This window comes from Schistocerca serialis, chromosome 2, assembly GCF_023864345.2.
Source record: "Schistocerca serialis cubense isolate TAMUIC-IGC-003099 chromosome 2, iqSchSeri2.2, whole genome shotgun sequence".
In the NCBI taxonomy this organism is placed as follows: Eukaryota; Metazoa; Arthropoda; class Insecta; order Orthoptera; family Acrididae; genus Schistocerca; species Schistocerca serialis.
Window position 1 is genome coordinate 166630972 of NC_064639.1, and position 18716 is coordinate 166649687.

At 41.4% G+C, this 18716-nt stretch overlaps 1 protein-coding gene across 1 annotated transcript in view; it reads right to left on the bottom strand.

The window, feature by feature from the left end:
• LOC126456876 (uncharacterized) overlaps positions 1–18716 on the bottom strand; it is a 288788-nt gene that overhangs the window by 140339 nt on the left and 129733 nt on the right. The window lies entirely within an intron of this gene.

The window sequence follows — 18716 nt, forward strand, 5'->3', positions numbered from 1 at the left end:
AAGCTGTGCACCACGAAGTGGAAGTAGTGAAGAAATTATGCTATCTTGCACGCAAAATGACACAATACGGACGAAGCGTAGAGGATATAAGAGGCAGACTAGCACTGGCAGAGAGGGAATTCCACGCTACAAGAAGTGGGCTAGTATCAAATATAGGCTTTAATCTGAGGAAGAAATTTTTGAGAATGCACCTTCGGAGCACAGCGTTGTATGAAATTGATTAAAGAATTGTAGGAAAACCAGAAAACAAGAGAAGCAAAACATATGAGATGTGGTACTTAGAAGGTTTTTGAAAATTAGGTGGTTGGTAAAATAAGAAATGAGGAGCTTGTCACTAGAAGCATCGAGAAAAGGAACATGGGGAAAACACTTTCAAGAAGAAGGGACAGTGTACTAGATGCTAAGTCATCAGGGAATATCTCCCATGACACTACAAACAGATGTACAGCATAACAACTTTAGGGGAAGACAGGACAGAGACTGGGATACACTGATGTGACAGAAGTCATGGGATACCTCCTAATATGGTGTCGCACCCCCTTTTGCCTGTCCGCACCTCGTGGTCTAGTGGCGCCGGCAGCTCAGCATGTTTGGTCAGAGGGCTGGTTGCCCTATGTAGTAAGAAACTGAGTAAGGAATCAACGGTCAACTTGAACGGATATCATGTGACATCCATTCAGACCAAACGCGACGAACAACACCGAATGAAATAAAATAAAAAAAAAACAGCTAAGTGGCTACCGTTGCTGCCTCTGGATCACGGGGTCCCGGGTTCGACTCCGGGATTTTGTCCTCCCCGGGGGACAGGGTGTTTGTGTTGTCCTCATCATTTCATCATCATTCGGGAAAATGACGAGACTGGAGTCTGCAAAGACTGGAAATTTATACGGGAGCTGATAAGCACGTAGTTGAGCGCCCCACAGACCGAAATCGTCGCATTATCATTTTGCCCGCCCTAGAGCAGCGATTCGACGTGGCACGGACTCAACAAGTCGTTGGGAGACCCCTGCAGAAATATTGAGGCATGCTCCGTCTATAGCCATCCTTAATCGCAGAAGTGCTGCTGTAAGATGTTTGTATACGAGCTAATCTCTCGATTACGTCCTATAAATGTTCGAGGGGATTCATGTCGGGCGATGTGGGTGGCAAAATCATTCGCTCGAACTGTGCAGAATGTTCTCCAAACCAGTTGTGGACGATTGCAGCTCGGTGACAAGCTTGGAAATATGAAGTCCATGAATGGCTGCAAATTGTCTGCTAGTAGTCGAGTATAACCATTTTCGGTGACTGATCGACTCAGGTGGACCAGATGACCCAGTACATTTCATGTAAACACAGCAGACACCATTATGGATCCATAACGTGCTTGCACAGCGCCTTGTTGACAACTTTCGTGGCTTCTTAGGGGTCTTCGTCCCACTCAAACCATACCATCAGCTCTTACCATGAGAAATCTGGACTCATCTGACCAGGGAAAGATTTTACAGTCGTCTAGGGTCCAACCGATATTATTACGAGCCCAGGAGAGCCGCTGCAGGCGATGTCGTGCTGTTAGCTGCTGCCATAGCCCATTAACACCAGATTTCGCCGCACTGTTCTAACGGATACATTCGTCGTATGTCCCACATAGATTTCATGGTTATTTCACGCGGTGTCTGTAAGCACTGACAACTTAACGTAAACACTGCTGCTTTCAGTTGTTAACTGAGGACCGTCGATCACTGCTTTGTCCGTGGTGAGAGATAATGTCTGAAATTTGGTATTCTCGCCACATTCTTGACGCTATGGATCTCGAAATATTGAATTCTCTAACGATTTCGGAAACGGAATGTCCCATGCGTCTAGCTCAAGCTAGCATTCTGCGTTGAAAGTCTGTTAATGCCCGACTTGCATCCATAATCAGGTCGGAAACCTGTTCACATGGATCACCTGATTACAAACGAAAGCTCTACCAACGCACTGACTTTTTACACCTTGTGTACGCGATACTGTTGCCATCTGTGTATGTGCATCATATTGCTGTCCCATGACTTTTGTCACCTCGGTGTATATCCACTAAATGACTTGGTAAGTTAGTGCAAGAGCTAGTCTTTGATGGAACAGTTTGCGCAGGAGAGGAAGCCGTGTGGAGCCGCTTAGAAAGAGTCAGGAGACTGATGACATTTAGTGGAACATCACTGTTCATGAGAGACTGTATCCTGTCTAAAAAAAAAAAAAAAAAAAAAAAAACAAACAAAAAAAAAAAAAAAAAACTAACTTCACTTGTTCTTAAGGTTCGTTTTTCGAGTACCATTGAAAATGTCTGTCGTGGAATTCTAAATCACGTTCAGTAGAAAAGGAGAGGAGAAGGTATCGACCATAAACTTGGAGCAAGAATGATGTTAACTCACATCCTAAAACCAAGATCAGGACAGTGTGAGAGTATATGAATCACACTCCTCGTACACGACAAAAACCATTAATAGCTGCTCCGCGTAGTTCGGTAGTTGTAATTTTTGCTGTGTCGAAAAATGCATCACTAGGTTAAGATACACATACCTTCCCGTGTCGGAGGAGTTCGATATTCTCTCCGTCAGTGGAGAACAGCGCGCCGACGATGCCAGACGCGATGATCAGCGTGGAGTGCTCGTGCTTCACCTCCACTGCCTTCCCTTTGGCGGTGGTGTTGCCCATGAGTATTGTCTTGGCAAACAGCTCGAAGCCAGTTAGCGCCAGGGACACCTAGACGGTGGCGAAAATTTTAGATAAGAATTTTTAAGTCTTTATGGGCCTGGTATATCATATCTATATACACTAGTGTTCATGAAACGAGCAAGCATTTCTTGAAAATTATATTTGACGGCTTACTGAACGAGATATGATCATATCACAAGAAAGTTATCACACAACAGCGTCAGATATGTGCAGTTACAAAAGACTTTGAAGTGAAAAACGCCTAAGAAAATTAATTTTGTTGTTGTTGTGGTCTTCAGTCCTGAGACTGGTTTGATGCAGCTCTCCATGCTACTCTATCCTGTGCAAGCTTCTTCATCTCCCAGTATCTACTGCAGCCTACATCCTTCTGAATCTGCCTAGTGTATTCATCTCTTGGTCTCCCTCTAAGATTTTTACCCTCCACACTGCCCTCCAATGCTAAATTGGTGATCCCTCGATGTCTCAGAACATGTCCTACCAACCGACCCCTTCTTCTCATCACGAACTCCTCTTCTCCCCAATTCTATTCAATACCTCCTCATTAGTTATGTGATCTACCCATCTAATCTTCAGCATTCTTCTGTAGCACCACATTTCGAAAGCTTCTATTCTCTTCTTGTCTAAACTATTTATTGTCCATGTTTCACTTCCATACATGGCTACACTCCATACAAATACTTTGAGAAACGACTTCCTGACACTTAAATCAAGACTCGATGTTAACAAATTTCTCTTCTTCAGAAACGCTTTCCTTGCCATTGCCAGTCTACATTTTATATCCTCTCTACTTCGACCATCATCAGTTATTTTGCTCCCCAAATAGCAAAACTCCTTTACTACCATAAGTGTCTCATTTCCTAATGTAATTCCCTCTGCATCACCCGACATAATTCGACTACATTCCATCATCTTCGTTTTGCTTTTGTTGATGTTCATCTTATACCCTCCTTTCAAGAAACTGTCCATTCCGTTCAACTGCTCTTCCAAGTCTTTTGCTGTCTCTGACAGAATTACAATGTCATCGGCGAACCTCAAAGTTTTTATTTCTTCTCCATGGATTTTAATACCTACTCCGAATTTTTCTTTTGTTTCCTTTATTACTTGCTCAATATACAGATTGAATAACATCGGGGAGAGGCTACAACGCTATCTCACTCCCTTCCCAACCACTGCTTCCCTTTCATACCCCTCGACTCTTATAACTGCCATCTGGTTTCTGTACAAATTGTAAATAGTCTTTCGCTCCCTGTATTTTACCCCTGCCATCTTCAGAATTTGAAAGAGAGTATTCCAATCAACATTGTCAAAAGCTTTCTCTAAGTCTACAAATGCTAGAAACGTAGGTTTGCCTTTCCTTAATATTTCTTCTAAGATGGTCAGTATTGCCTCACGTGTTCCAACATTTCTACGGAATCCAAACTGATCTTCCCCGAGGTCGGCTTCTATCAGTTTTTCCATTCGTCTGTAAAGAATATGCGTTAGTATTTTGCAGCTGTGACTTATTAAACTGGTAGTTCGGTAATTTTCACATCTGTCAACACCTGCTTTCCTTGGGATTGGAATTATTATATTCTTCTTGAAGTCTGAGGGTATTCGCCTGTCTCATACATCTTGCTCACTAGATGGTAGAGTTTTGTCAGGACTGGCCCTCCCAAGACTGTCAGTAGTTCTAATGGAATGTTGTCTACTCCGGGGGCCTTGTTTCGACTCAGGTCTTTCAGTGCTCTGTCAAACTCTTCAAGCAGTATCATATCTCCTATTTCATCTTCATCTACATCCAATATTAACAGAACACTGAAAATCTTTTCCACGACAACAAAGGAGATAATCCACATAGGATAGCTAAAGGTGCTACATTACTCGGCACTTATGTGGAATGCTCTTTGCGATTTCATTAAAGAGCTTTATTGGCAGTCGATTCCATCTTCAAGGTAAAGCCATGCAGGGATCTGGAATATACTTTGTGGCAACTGTTGTGCTACATTTCGCCTTCCCAGTCCATTTCAGAACTAGCTCAATACGCTTCGTACACTGCCTGATAAAAGAAAAACGCCACAACGGGAAGAGGAAACGAAACGAAACTTCACAGGTTGAGACGGTATGCGATGTAATTTCAATGATTACAGTATCAAGTTTACAAAAAAATTTGTCGGTATGAGCCCGCTTATCACTACGACGTTGCACTCCGTCTGGCATGGATGCATGCACTGATCTGGTTTGGAAGAGTATCATAAAGCTGTTATAACTTCTCATGAGCCAACCTTCCGATAACGAGCGATGTGACGCAATGGTTAGCATACTGGTATCGCATTCGGGAGGGGACGATTCAAACCCGCGTCCGGCCGTCCTGGTTTAGGTTTTTCGTAATTTCGCTAAATCGCTTCAGGTAAACACTGGGATGGCTACTGTGAAAGAGCATATCCGACTTCCTTCCCCATCCTACCACAATCCAATGGCACAGATGACCGCACTGTTTGGTCACCAGCCCCGAAAAAACCAGTCAAACCAGCTAACTTTCCCAGAATCTATGCAACTGGCCCTTGATTTCCTGGATACGGACACTAAGCTTTATTGGAGACAGATCTAGAGCTCTGGCTGACCGCAAGACTACCTCAAAATCATGCCAACAGTTCACTGACTCACGTAGTACGTGTGAACGAGCACTGTTCTGTAGAAAAAGGGCACCACTATACTGTAGCATGAGATGTAACACATGGGAACGCAGCATGTTCGTGACGTACCATTGCAGCCGTTAGAGTTCCTTCAGTCACTGCAGCTGTGACAGGAAGTCTTACTCTATGGCTCCACACACAGTGACGCTAGCAGTATCATCGCTGTCACTCCCCAGACGCAGAATGGGACCTCTCCTCGTTGGCTATGGTTGAAAGCATCCGAAGCATCTACGAGCATAAGAAAAATCCAGCCTCATGACTGGGAGAAGAGTTTGTGGCGAGGAACGCTGTTATCACTGCTTGGGAAGTTTCGCAGCGATCTGCCAAGCAAATGGTCGAGGATCGGTTACGGGAAGCATCAAATCTCGTATAATGTCTTATATATTGCCTATTAAAGTCGACACCATCGTGAAGAGGCAACAAAAATGGTCGCGAGAGTGTTGACAATTGTGATTATTAAATCGGACGTGATTACGACGATCGAGAATCATTGCTTACATTGAAGTGTGGTTGGACACTCTTAGATTAAGTGCCGTGTGGCATCAGTGACTCTAAATTGTTGTGATACTGTGCTGCGGCAGGGCCTGGAGATGGTAATTACAGCTGGCATCCCTAACATTTACTTGAGGGATTCATTGCTGATGTCAAAGTCCTTACTGTCCTACGATATTCTTCCCCATGTGCATCAGTACGCATCACCAACAGAACGAAACGTACCTCATTTACCTATATTTGCTCGACATTACGATCTTCAGTTAACGGTACTACGACATCTCAACGAGACGAAGTGTTCACGATCTGATGCTACCATTTGCTGCGAAGGGGGCATCGTGTGCAGAAGACACCAGATAGGGTAGGATACCTCTCTAGATACTCTTGACGAGATGTGATGGATCGGTTCGTCTTCAAACCCAACACTCACGAGTGCGGTTGGTTTACTACAACTAGATGCCGGTGCATGTACTTAACAATCTAAGCGGAGGGTGTACTAGCTTGTCTAAATCTTTTTTAATTCGTTTTTTGGCTATTCAAGCTGTCTCCCAAATCATTTATGCAGGATATAACACAACTGTATGGGTCAAATTGCAGGACACATTCCTTACACGTAAGCGAAGAAATTATGCTATATGAACATGGGTCTGGAAACGCTTTGTCTCTTTGTTAGAACTAATTTTCTCCAACTCATTAATCATGGGAAACAGCAAAAAAAGAATGTTAAAGTTAAGGGGAACATACACTCTGTGTGACATCTGGTTACGTTGTGCACCGCCAGTGTTTTGTTTCACGTGTCCCTGTGGCCATGCTACGTACATCATTGCTTGTTAACAGGTAACATCAACTGTTCCGGCGATCAGTACGGCCGTTGCAGGCACATGATTTACTACGTACAGTTTATTAGACTTGGCTCGGGAAATGACAGTGAACACAAATACCGAGATGGCAGATGCCCATTTGATGTATGGATTTGTTGACGACAGTGGCGCTCGCGCTCAATTTTTGTACAGGGAGAGATTTCCAGGACGAAGGTGCCCCTACAGAAAAAAGTTTGAATCCACTGATCGCTGACTTGGGGAGCATGGGCCATTTAAGTCTGATATTCGCGGCCGGAAGGGGTCTAGAAGGACGAGGACACCGCAACGGGAAGCGGAAATTGTGCATGCTTTTACGACGTCCATAGAGTCGTTACAAGACATGCAGCTGAAACACTGAAGGCTGACCACATGACTGTGTGGCCAGTGTTAGAGAGGACCAGCTGTATCCATACCACCTGCACTATCTGCAGCTTGTTTTCCTGCACAGGTACTCTTCTGCGAATGGTTTATTCAACAAAGTATCAACTACAATTTTAGTGCAACGGTGCTGTTTACAGATGAGGCGCCGTTTCAACGTAATCAGATAGTAAATTTTCAAAATCGGCATGTATGGGCACACGTCATTCCTCACACAAATGTTGAAGCAAGTCATCAACAAAGATTTTCTATCAGTGTTTGGGCCGGCATTGTTGGTGAATGGTGCAAGATGTTCGGAATCCTGAGAAAAATAGGGGTAACCTATAGGTCAAGACGGGTAATACACAATATCTACAGGAACCAAGAGAGAACAGTGAGACTAAGAACGTAGTGCGCAAGTTAAAAAAGGAGTAAGACAGGGATGTTGTCTTTCTTTCGCACGTGCTGTTCAATCTATACATCGAAGAAGCAATGACGGAAATAAAAGAAAGGTTAAAAAGTGGGATTGAAATTCAAGGTGAAAGTATATCGGTGATGCCATTCGCTGATGACATTGCTATCCTCAGTGAAAGTGAGGCAGAATTACAGGACCTGTTGAATGGAATGAACAGTCTAATGAGTGCAGAATACAGACTGAGAATAAACCGAAGAAAATCGAAAGTATTGAGAAGTAGCAAAAATGCGAACAGCGAGAGACTTAACATCAGAATTGGTGAACACGAAACAGATGAGGTTAAGGAATTCTGATACCTAGGTAGCACAGCACGGAGCGAGTAGGTCACTAAAATCAGGTTAGCACTGGCAAAAAGGGCATTCATGGCCAAGTTTACTAGTATCGATTCAAATGGTTCAAATGGCTCTGAGCACTATGGGACTCAACAGCTGTGGTCATAAGTCCCCTAGAACTTAGAACTACTTAAAACTAACTAACCTAAGGACATCACACACATCCATGCCCGAGGCAGGATTCGAACCTGCGACCGTAGCAGTCGCGCAGTTCCACTAGTATCGAGCACAGGTGTTAATTTGAGAAAGAAATTTTTGAGAATATACATTTGGAGCACAGCATTGTATGGCAGTGAGATTTAGAATATGGGAAAACCGTGACAGAAGAAAATCGAAGCATTTGGTGTGTGGTGCTACAGTCGAATGTTGAAAATTAGGGGAACTGATAAGGTGAGGTGTGAGCAGGTTCTCCGCAGAATCGGCGAGGAAAGAAACATATGGAAAAGAACGACAGGTGGAAGGGACGGGATGATAGAACAACTGTTAAAACATCAGGGAATAACTTTCATCGTACTCGAAGGAGCTGTAGGGGGTAAAAACTGGTGAGGAAGACAGGGGCTGGGATACATCCAGCAGATAATTGAGGACATGTGCTGCAAGTGCTACTCTGACATGAAAAAAGGTTGGCACAAGAGAGAAATTCGTGGCGGGCCGCATCAAACCATTCAGAAGATTGACGACCAAAAGAAAAAGAAAAAAACATTTAACATTACGCCTCCCCACACCATGAACACCTGGACCTCCAAAACGGCCCTGTTCGACTACGTTCCTGGGTGCGTCGCGTACCCTCATATGGCGGAGGAGGGAACACACAATGTACGTAACATTTCATTTACTTTTTGTGTACAACAGATTTTGGTCGACTTTCATGAAAGCCCATCTCTAATGACCATTCTGTCGACAGGACGTTGAACTCGAATTTTCTATCCATTCTTTACGAGAATCATCGTTCATGTAAGCACGGCCACGAAGAAATTCTGCAGCACGACTATAAACAGTTTTTTTTCTGAACATGATTGATTTCCAGAAGTTGAACGACACATTTCGAGGGATTATATTTGATTCACGTTTTCACGAAAATCTTAAAAAATCATCCAAATAAAAAACTTTACGTGAAATTTCCGTTTGTCTCAATACTGTTTCTTCCAAAGTTCACTGTAAACAAACTATTTGGCCTATTCCTGAGTTTCCATTGTATTAGCCGGCCAGTGTGGCCGAGCGGTTCTAGGCGCTACAGTCTGGAACCGTGCGCCCGCTACGGTCGCAGGTTCGAATCCTGCCTCGAGCATGGATGTGTGTGATGTCCCTAGGTTACTTAGGTCTAAGTAGTTCTAAGTTCTAGGGGACTGATGACCTCAGCAGTTAAGTCCCATAGTTTCCAGAATGATATTTTCACTCTGCAGCTGAGTGTGCGCTGATATTAAACTTCCTGGCAGATTAAAACTGTATGCCGGACCGAGACTCGAACTCGGGACCTTTGCCTTTCGCGGGCAAGTGCTCTGCCAACTGAGCTACCCAAGCACGACTCACGCCCCGTCCTCACAGCTTTTCTTCTTCTAGAACCTCGTCTCCTACCTTCCAAACTTTACAGAAGTTCGCAGGAGAGCTTCTGTAAAGTTTCGAAGGTAGGAGACGAGGTACTGGCAGAAGTAAAGGTATGAGGACGGGGCATGAGTCGTGCTTGGGTAGCTCAGTTGGTAGAGCACTTGCCCGCGAAAGGCAAAGGTGCCGAGTTCGAGTCTCGGCCCGGCACACAGTTTTAATCTGCCAGGAAGTTTCAAGTCCCATAGTGCTCAGAACCATTCTCCATTGTATTAAAAATTACGAAAGACCAATTTTAAAAGAATCGTAATGTCGCATATTAACGGTATCGTGTAGTGGTCGCTTGTAAAAGCTTAAAGAGAGATTCTCCTACGTCCTCATCGCGTTAACACACCGTACAGCTTATACCAAACGTTCGATCGACACTGAAACATTGCAGCGGACGTTGCTGCGGGCTGGACTGGTGGTGGATCTGGGTGTGTATCGACTTCTTTTCGCCAGACACCACAAACACCTCAGGCTGCAATGCGCATGTCGCTGGATCGCAGTGTGACAAAACGCAGCGTTATCCGACGAGTCCCGGTTCAAAGGTGTGCTTACAAGTGTTACACGCTAACATGGTAACCGGAAAAATGGTTCAAATGGCTCTGAGCACTATGGGACTTAACTGCTGAGGTCATCAGTCCCCTAGAACTTAGAACTACTTAACCCTAACTAACCTAAGGAGAACACACACATCCATGCCCGAGGCAGGATTCGAACCGGCGACCGTTACGGTCGCGCGGCTCCATACTGTAGCGCCTAGAACCGCTCGGCCACTCCGGCCGGCGGTAACCAGAAACATGCGGGCCTTTGGGACTATACTCTGTTCATCATAAGAATAAAGCTGGTGTAAACATTGCGCCACGTATTCTTCCGCGCTTGCTTCAGTCTCATTGGATTTCGTTTCGCGTGGAACGGAAGTCAAGCTGAGTTCAGTACAATAAACTACAATCATAAGGACACGTTTTATGCTGTGTTACATTTAGATAAACTGAGGGATGATGCGGGACAACAGCTTTGGCGACAGATTAAACTTGGACAACACTGGTCAGCCAGCTGGTCCATCTAACATGCAATTATGTGAGCAGTTGCAGTTAAGACGTAAAAAGAGACGGGCAAAGAGACAATATAGCTTCGAATGTCATTTAATTTTTAAGGAGATTGAAATAAAATTCGGCAAAATTCCAGTACTACCGAACGCTTCTTATGTGACCAGACGGAAAGCATAAAATTCTCTGGTTCTCACCTAACACAGTATTCTGATTGCAAACAAGAATGATGAAAATTCCTGACTTAAACACAGAGTATGTGTGATGCAAAAGCGTACTGCAAGGATTTCCCCGTATTGTTGAATACTGAAGCCCCTGAAGGTATTAATTACAATCAGTAATTCTAGTAATCTCTTAGCTCCTTCCTTATCCGAATCCGAGAAATACATTTCAGTTCTGAAACGCTCACCCGCTACGTTGGTAACGAGTCGATCAACAAAAAAATGCACGAAACCACCCAGGCACCGCAATTTTTCCCCTTCCTTCATGACGTGCCGTTCTATATCCCGCCAACTTTCGGCAGCGGCATGTGGAAAAGTTCCATGCGTTAGTTCCAGTACGTGGGCAGCTTAACAGTCTTATTATTACTCGGGCCAAATACGTTAACTTGGTTCCACATCAGTTCCGTTGGGTTCATTTTGTAATCGTACAGTGGCAAATGTAAAAATGCAGCATTTGTATGGTGTGCTCGATGCTGTGTAAGTGATTGTTTTTCATATTTCTACGACATTTATAATTCTCGTTAGTATGAGACTACATCTTTGGTGTAGAACAATGGACGTAGTCCAAATACAGAGTATTTGGGTTTTCATTTTTGCCCTAAAAATTAAAAAATTAAATTTATTAACAACCTCTCATAAAATATCGATAATTAAGAATTTATATTTGAAATGAAAACGGGAGATTGGCGTGCAATGTGTAATTGCAAACAAGAACACGTGCATTATTCACAAAAAACGATGATGAATTTTACAATTACAAGATGATGGTATTTCAAACTGAACGAAACAGGAAGGTAAGTAAGGCGAGACTTGAACCAGAGTTCCCTGAACTGCACTAGGTTATCAATTTACGGCGCTACCGATTCCGCTGTATATCCAATGTGCATTCGTGTCTCAGTTGTATTAAACACAGTCCTGCGGTAAACTTCAAAGTTGATTTTTTTCTGTAAATTTACGAAAAACATTAAGACAACCTATTTCTCGGCACTTTTTAACCGCGTTCCACAAGCATGTTTCACTACGGAACAAGAAGAAGCCTCAGCCATTTTCATATTGCGTAGTAACAACGCGACAATCGGAGCAGAACAGAACAGAGACTGTGACTGCACATGATTTTTTAAATAAAAACTACGTAGCTAATGCTTGATTAAGAAAAACGTTCATGGCTTTTAACACATTAGAACATTTTGAAGTTTAATTTACTGTAATATAGTAAAAATATAGGGTGGTCCATTGATCGTGACCGGGAAAAATATCTCACGAAATAAGCGTCAAACGAAAAAACTACGAAGAGCGAAACTTGTCTTGCTTGAAAGGGGAAACCAGATGGCGCTATGTTTGGCCCGCTAGATGGCGTTGCCATAGGTCAAACCGATATCAATTGCGTTTTTTTTTGAAATAGGAACCCCCATTTTTTATTACATATTCGTGTAGTACGTAAAGAAATATGAATGTTTTGGTTGGACCACTTTTTTCGCTTTGTGATAGATGGCGCTGTAATAGTCACAAACACATGGCTCACAATTTTAGACGAACATTTGGTAACAGGTAGGTTTTTTAAATTAAAATACAGAACGTAGGTACGTTTGAACATTTTATTTAGGTTGTTCCGATGTGATACGTGTACCTTTCTGAACTTATCATTTCCGAGAACGCATGCTGTTACAGCGTGATTACCTGTAAATACCACATTAATGCAATAAATGCTCAAAATGATGTCCGTCAACCTCAATGCATTTGGCAATACGTGCATCGGCATTCCTCTCAACAGCAAGTAGTTTGCCTTCCGTAATGTTCGCACGTGCATTGACAAAGCGCTGACGCATGTTGTCAGGCGTTGTCGGTGGATCACGATAGCAAATATCCTTCAACTTTCCCCACAGAAAGAAATCCGGAGACGTCAGATCCGGTGAACGTGCGGGCCATGGTATGGTACTTCGACGACCAATCCACCTGTCATGAAATATGCTATTCAATACCGCTTCAACCGCACGCGAGCTATGTGCCCGACATCCATCTTGGCGGAAGTACATCCCCATTCTGTCATGCAGTGAAACATCTTACCATTTAGATTGCCATCGATAAAATGGGGGCTAATTATCCTTCCTCCCACAATGATGCACCATACATTAACCTGCCAAGGTCGCTGATGTTCCACTTGTCGCAGCCATCGTGGATTTTCCGTTGCCCAATAGTGCATATTATGCCGGTTTACGTTACCGCTGTTGGTGAATGACGCTTCGTCACTAAATAGAACACGTGCAAAAAATCTGTCATCGTCCCGTAATTTCTCTTGTGGCCAGTGGCAGAACCGTACACGAAGTTCAAAGTCGTCGCCATGCAATTCCTGGTGCATAGAAATATAGTACCGGTGCAACCGATGTTGAAGTAGCATTCTCAACACCGACGATTCCCGATTCTCTGCTACTGATGTGTGGATTAGCCGCGACAGCAGCTGAAACACCTACTTGGGCATCATCATTTGTTGCAGGTCGTGGTTGACGTTCCACACGTGGCTGAACACTTCCTGTTTCCTTAAATAACGTAACTATCCGGCGAACGGTACGGACACTTGGATGATGTCGTCCAGGATACTGAGCAGTATACATAGCACACGCCCGTTGGGCATTTTCATCACAATAGCCATACATCAACACGATATCGACCTTTTCGGCAATTGGTGAACGGTCCATTTTAACACGGTTAATGTATCACGAAGCAAATACCGTCCGCACTGGCAGTGTGTTGCGTGATACCACGTACTTATACGTTTGCGACTATTACAGCACTATCTATCACAAAGCGAAAAACGTGGTCCAACTAAAACATTCATATTTCTTTATGTACTACACTAATGTGTAATAAAAATGGGGGTTACTATTTAAAAAAAAAAACCAGCTGATGTCCGTCTGACCTATGGCAACGCCATCTAGTGGGCCAACCATAGCGCCATCTGGTTTCCCTCTTCAAGCTAGACGAGTTTCGTTCTTTGTAGTTTTTTCGTTTGATGCTTATTTCGTGAGATATTTGGCCCAGTCACTATCAATGGATCACCCTGTATATCTAATACATAAGTAGGACCTACTTCCAAGAGCACAACAACACCAGTGTACATGTGCTCCGGCTTCTGACGAATCATCGCGTTTGTGTTTCTTTACATCAGGTTTATTCTTATGACGACCAGAGTATAGTATTATGCTCCCCCACTCTCACCTACCTTGGCCTCACCCTTGACCATCACCTCGCCTGGATCCCTCATCTCTGCTCCATCCAATCCAAAGCTCACAACCGTCTCCGACTCCTCGAACTCCTCTCTGGCCGGACATGGGGATTGCACCCCTCTACTATCCTCAGTCGTGTGAAGTTAGCACCCCTTTTTCGAGAAATATACATTTTTTTCACAGTTCTTGATAGATGTAGCATAGTTCTAGAGTTCTTTGTACAAAATTTCAATAGTTCTGCAGAATTTAGCGACCAAAACAACAATACTCGAAAAAATTTTCGTATCGAAAATGTTCTTTGGCAGTTTCCGCAAAATGTAAATAAGTACAAGAGTTCTGAGCACAGTTCTGAACAGAGCTCCAAGAGTTTTTTCGAAAACCCAAGTAACATTTTTTTGTGCAGCTAATAGTTTACGAGATAATTGCATTTTAGTGAGAAAATCTTTTAACTTACTGTGAAGTTGGCACCCTTTTATTCAGAAATATGTATTTTTTTCAGAGTTCTTGATAGATATGGCATAGTTCTAGAGTTCTTTGTACAAAATTTCAATAGTTCTGCAGAATTCAGCGAAGAAAACAACAATATTCAAAAAATTTTTCTATCGAAAACATTTTTTGTCAATTTTCGCAAAAATAAAACTTGTACAACAGTTCTGAGGACAGTTCTGAACAGAACCCCAAGAGCTCTATCGAAAATCCCAACAACATTTTTCTTTGGCGATAATGGTTTGAGATAAATTGATTTAATATGGGACACACTTTCTTTACGGAAAATATAAATATATTCGTACAACAGTTCTGATGACAGTTCTGGACACCACGTGAAGAGTTCTATCGAAAATCCTAGTGAAATTTTTTTGTGCAGGTAATAGTTTAAGAGGTAATTGCAACTTAATTAAGAATTCCATAAGAGCTTCTACTGTGAAGCTGGCACCCTTTTTTTCAGAAATATATATTTTTTTCAGAGCTTTTGATAGATAAGTCATAGTTCTAGAGTTCTCTGTACAAAATTTCAATAGTTCAGCAGAATTTAGTGACGAAAACAACAATACTCGAAAAAATTTTCGTACAGAAAATGTTCTTCGGCAGTTTCCGCAAAATGTAAATAAGTACAAGAGTTCTGAGCACAGTTCTGAACAGAGCTCCAAGAGTTCTTTCGAAAACCCAAGTAACATTTTTTTGTGCAGCTAATAGTTTACGAGATAATTGCAATTTAAGGAGAAAATCTTTTCACTTACTGTGAAGTTGGCACCCTTTTTTTCAGAAATGTATATTTATTTCACAGTTCTTGACAGGTATGCCATAGTTCTAGAGTTCTTTGTACAAAATTTCAATAGTTCTGCAGAATTTACCGACGAAAACGTTATTCGAAAAAATTTTCGTATCGAAAACATTCTTCGTCAATTTTCCCAAATTGTAAATAAGTACAACAGTTCTGAGCACAGTTCTGAACAGAACTCCAAGAGTTCTATCGAAAACCCAAGTATCATTTTTTTGTGCAGCTAACAGTTTACGAGATAATTGCAATGTAAGGAGAAAATCTTTTCACTTACTGTGAAGTTGGCACCCTTTTTTTCACAAATGTATACTTTTTTCAGATTTCTTGATAGATATGCCGTAGTTCTACAGTTCTTCGTACAAAATTTCAATAGTTCTGCAGAATTTAGCGACGAAAACAATATTCGAAAAAATTTTCGTATCGAAAACATTCTTCGTCAATTTTCCCAAATTATAAATAAGTACAACAGTTCTGAGCACAGTTCTGAACAGAACTCCAAGAGTTCTATCGAAAACCCAAGTAACATTTTTTTGTGCAGCTAACAACTTACGAGATAATTGCAATTTAAGAAGAAAATCTTTTCACTTACTGTGAAGTTGGCACCCTTTTTTCAGAAATGTATATTTCTTTCTCAGTTCTTGACTGGTATGCCATAGTTCTAGAGTTCTTTGTACAAAATTTGAATAGTTCTGCAGAATGTAACGAAGAAAACAACAATACTCGAAAAAAATTTCTTATAGCAAACATTGGTTATTAATTTTCGCAAAAAGTAAATTCGGACAACAGTTCTGAGGGCAGTTCTGAAGAGAACCCCAATAGTTCTATCGAATATCCTAATTTTTTGTGCAGCTAACACGTTACGAGATAATTGCAATTTAAGGAGGGAACCTCTTCACTTACTGTGAAGTTGGAATCCTTTTCTTCAGAAATATATATTTTTTCAGAGTTCTTGATAGAAATGTCATAGTTCTAGAGTTATTTGTACAAAATTTGAATAGTCCTGCAGAATTTAGCGAAAAAAACAACAATACTCCAAAAATTTTTCGTATCGAATACATTATTTGTCAATTTTCGCAAAAAGTAAATTCGTACAACAGTTCTGAACAGAACACCAAGAGCTCTATCGAAAATCCTAATAATATCTTTTTGTGGCGATGATAGTTTATACGGTAACTGCTTTGATGTTAGACCCACTTTCTCCACAGAAAAAGTAAATTCGTTCAACAGTTTAATGAACAGTTCTGGTTAACACCTCAAGACTTCTATCGATTATCATAATAACATTTTTTGTGGTTATAATGGTTTGTATGGTAATTGATTAATTGTGGGGCACACTTACTCAAAAAAAAAAAAATTATGTCTGTCTTATGCTCTGATGCCAGCTCTGGATAGCATTGTAAGAGTTCTATCGAAAATACTAGTAACATATTCTGTGCAGGTAATTGTTTACGTAGTAACTGCCTTTATTAAGGAATGCTTATGAGCATTTCCCGTGAAGTTTGAACCCCTTTTACGATAAATATAAATTTTTATCACAGTTCTTGATATATATGCAATACTTCTAGATTTCCCTGCTCAAAACACGAATGTTCTACAGAATTTCGGGAAGAAAACAATAACTCGGCAAAATTTTGGTATGGTAAAAAATTATTTGTCAGTTTGGAAAAAATAAATTTGTATAACAGTCTGTTGGCAGTTCTGGATAGCACTGGAAGAGTTGCATTGAAAATGATAAGAACATTTTTGTGGCGATAATAGTTTATACAATATTTGTTTTAATCTGATACTCACTTTATCTAATATAGCAAAATTCGTAGAATAGTTCTGATGACAGTTCTGAATATCACCCACAGAGTTCTACCAAAAACTATAATAACATTATTTGTGACGATGACATTATATGAGATAATTAATGTGGGACTCACTTTTGTCATGTAAAAGTAATAAATTCGTACAAAAGATCTGATGGCATTTCTTAATACGACCCTAAGAGTTCTACCGACAACTGTAATAACATTTTTTGTGGGGATAACAGTTAATGAGATAATAGCATTTTCGAGAGACCCACTTGGTCTACATTATAATAAATTGGCACAACCCTTTTGCTGACAGTTCTGGATAGCACCGAAAGAGTTCTTTTAAAAACCCTCATAACATTTTTATGGTGCCAGTAGATTATGAAATAGATTGTGTGTTCACTCTGCAGTGGGTGTGCGCCGATGTGAAACTTACTGGCAGATAAAAACTGTGTGCCGGACCGGGTCTCTAACCCCAGGCTGTGACGAAAGAATATCGTCACAATATCCTTTCGTCCAAGAGTGCTTCTGCAATTTTCGTAGGACAACTTCTACGAAATTGGGAACGCAGGAGATGAGGTATTGCTGGAAGTACAGCTATGAGGACGATCGTAAATTCTCACTTTTATTTTGGAAAACCGAAAATCGAAAACCCGGATGTATATTCTACTAAATACAAAAAGTCTAAATGTTCAGCACTATACAAATGCCAGTACGCCTTCTTAAGACTGACTGTAGTAACTGTAGGTGGAAGCGTGGGATGATTCAAGGAGAGAAGGCTCGTCAGTGCAAAACAAACAGATGGCTGAGAGAACAGATACATTCACACGCGCCACTAACCAGATGGTGTCACACCTGTCGAGAATCGCACCAGAGGTACAATGAGCTGTGGTGGAGTGCTGTTGGCGTGGTTACTATGCAACTTACTTGATGGGCATCAATGCACCATTATATTAATGTACAATACTTGAGAAACAATGTCATTCACACACTCCGAGTTCCTTATCACTCAGTACTAGACTAAATTACCGGCCTAGTGATAAGCAGCCTATGTACCTCACCGACTACACATCTTCGTGTTATAAGAAAAAAAGGGAAAAATACCAAGGGACACAAAATATGAATCCGGATAAACCGGAAATCCGGATTACTGAGGACCAAATAAACGAGGTACTTATTTACAAATTTCGAACTTATTATTAACTTTAATACTGTATCCCCTCAACATTATAACACCTCTATCAGTCATGTATTGAATTAGGATTTAAACATACTACTTAGTTCGTTTGTACGATATATTCAGTAAATATACTTACATTTCTATACATTGTAAAGACTTTTAACTCTCGCTGTAGTGTAACTCATCAAACTTCCATACTTCCTTTCTAACTAGAACAAATGTTTGCAACAATATTAACGACAGCAATTTCAAATTTATTCGTTACACACAGCACATGTTTTTATGTATCCTAGCGGCTGGTGATGTTGCCACATAACTTTCATCCATGAGGGTCCTGGGTATATTTTTAGCTGTTAGTGGGTCCTGGATGTCATGAGAGCTCAAAACAATTACTGTTTTACGTAATAAAATTCATCTGGTTCTTCCTGATTCTAAAAATATACACTTCATGTGTGCCTTTCAATGATGTATGATTCAGTATCGACGCTAATGCTCTTTTGATGA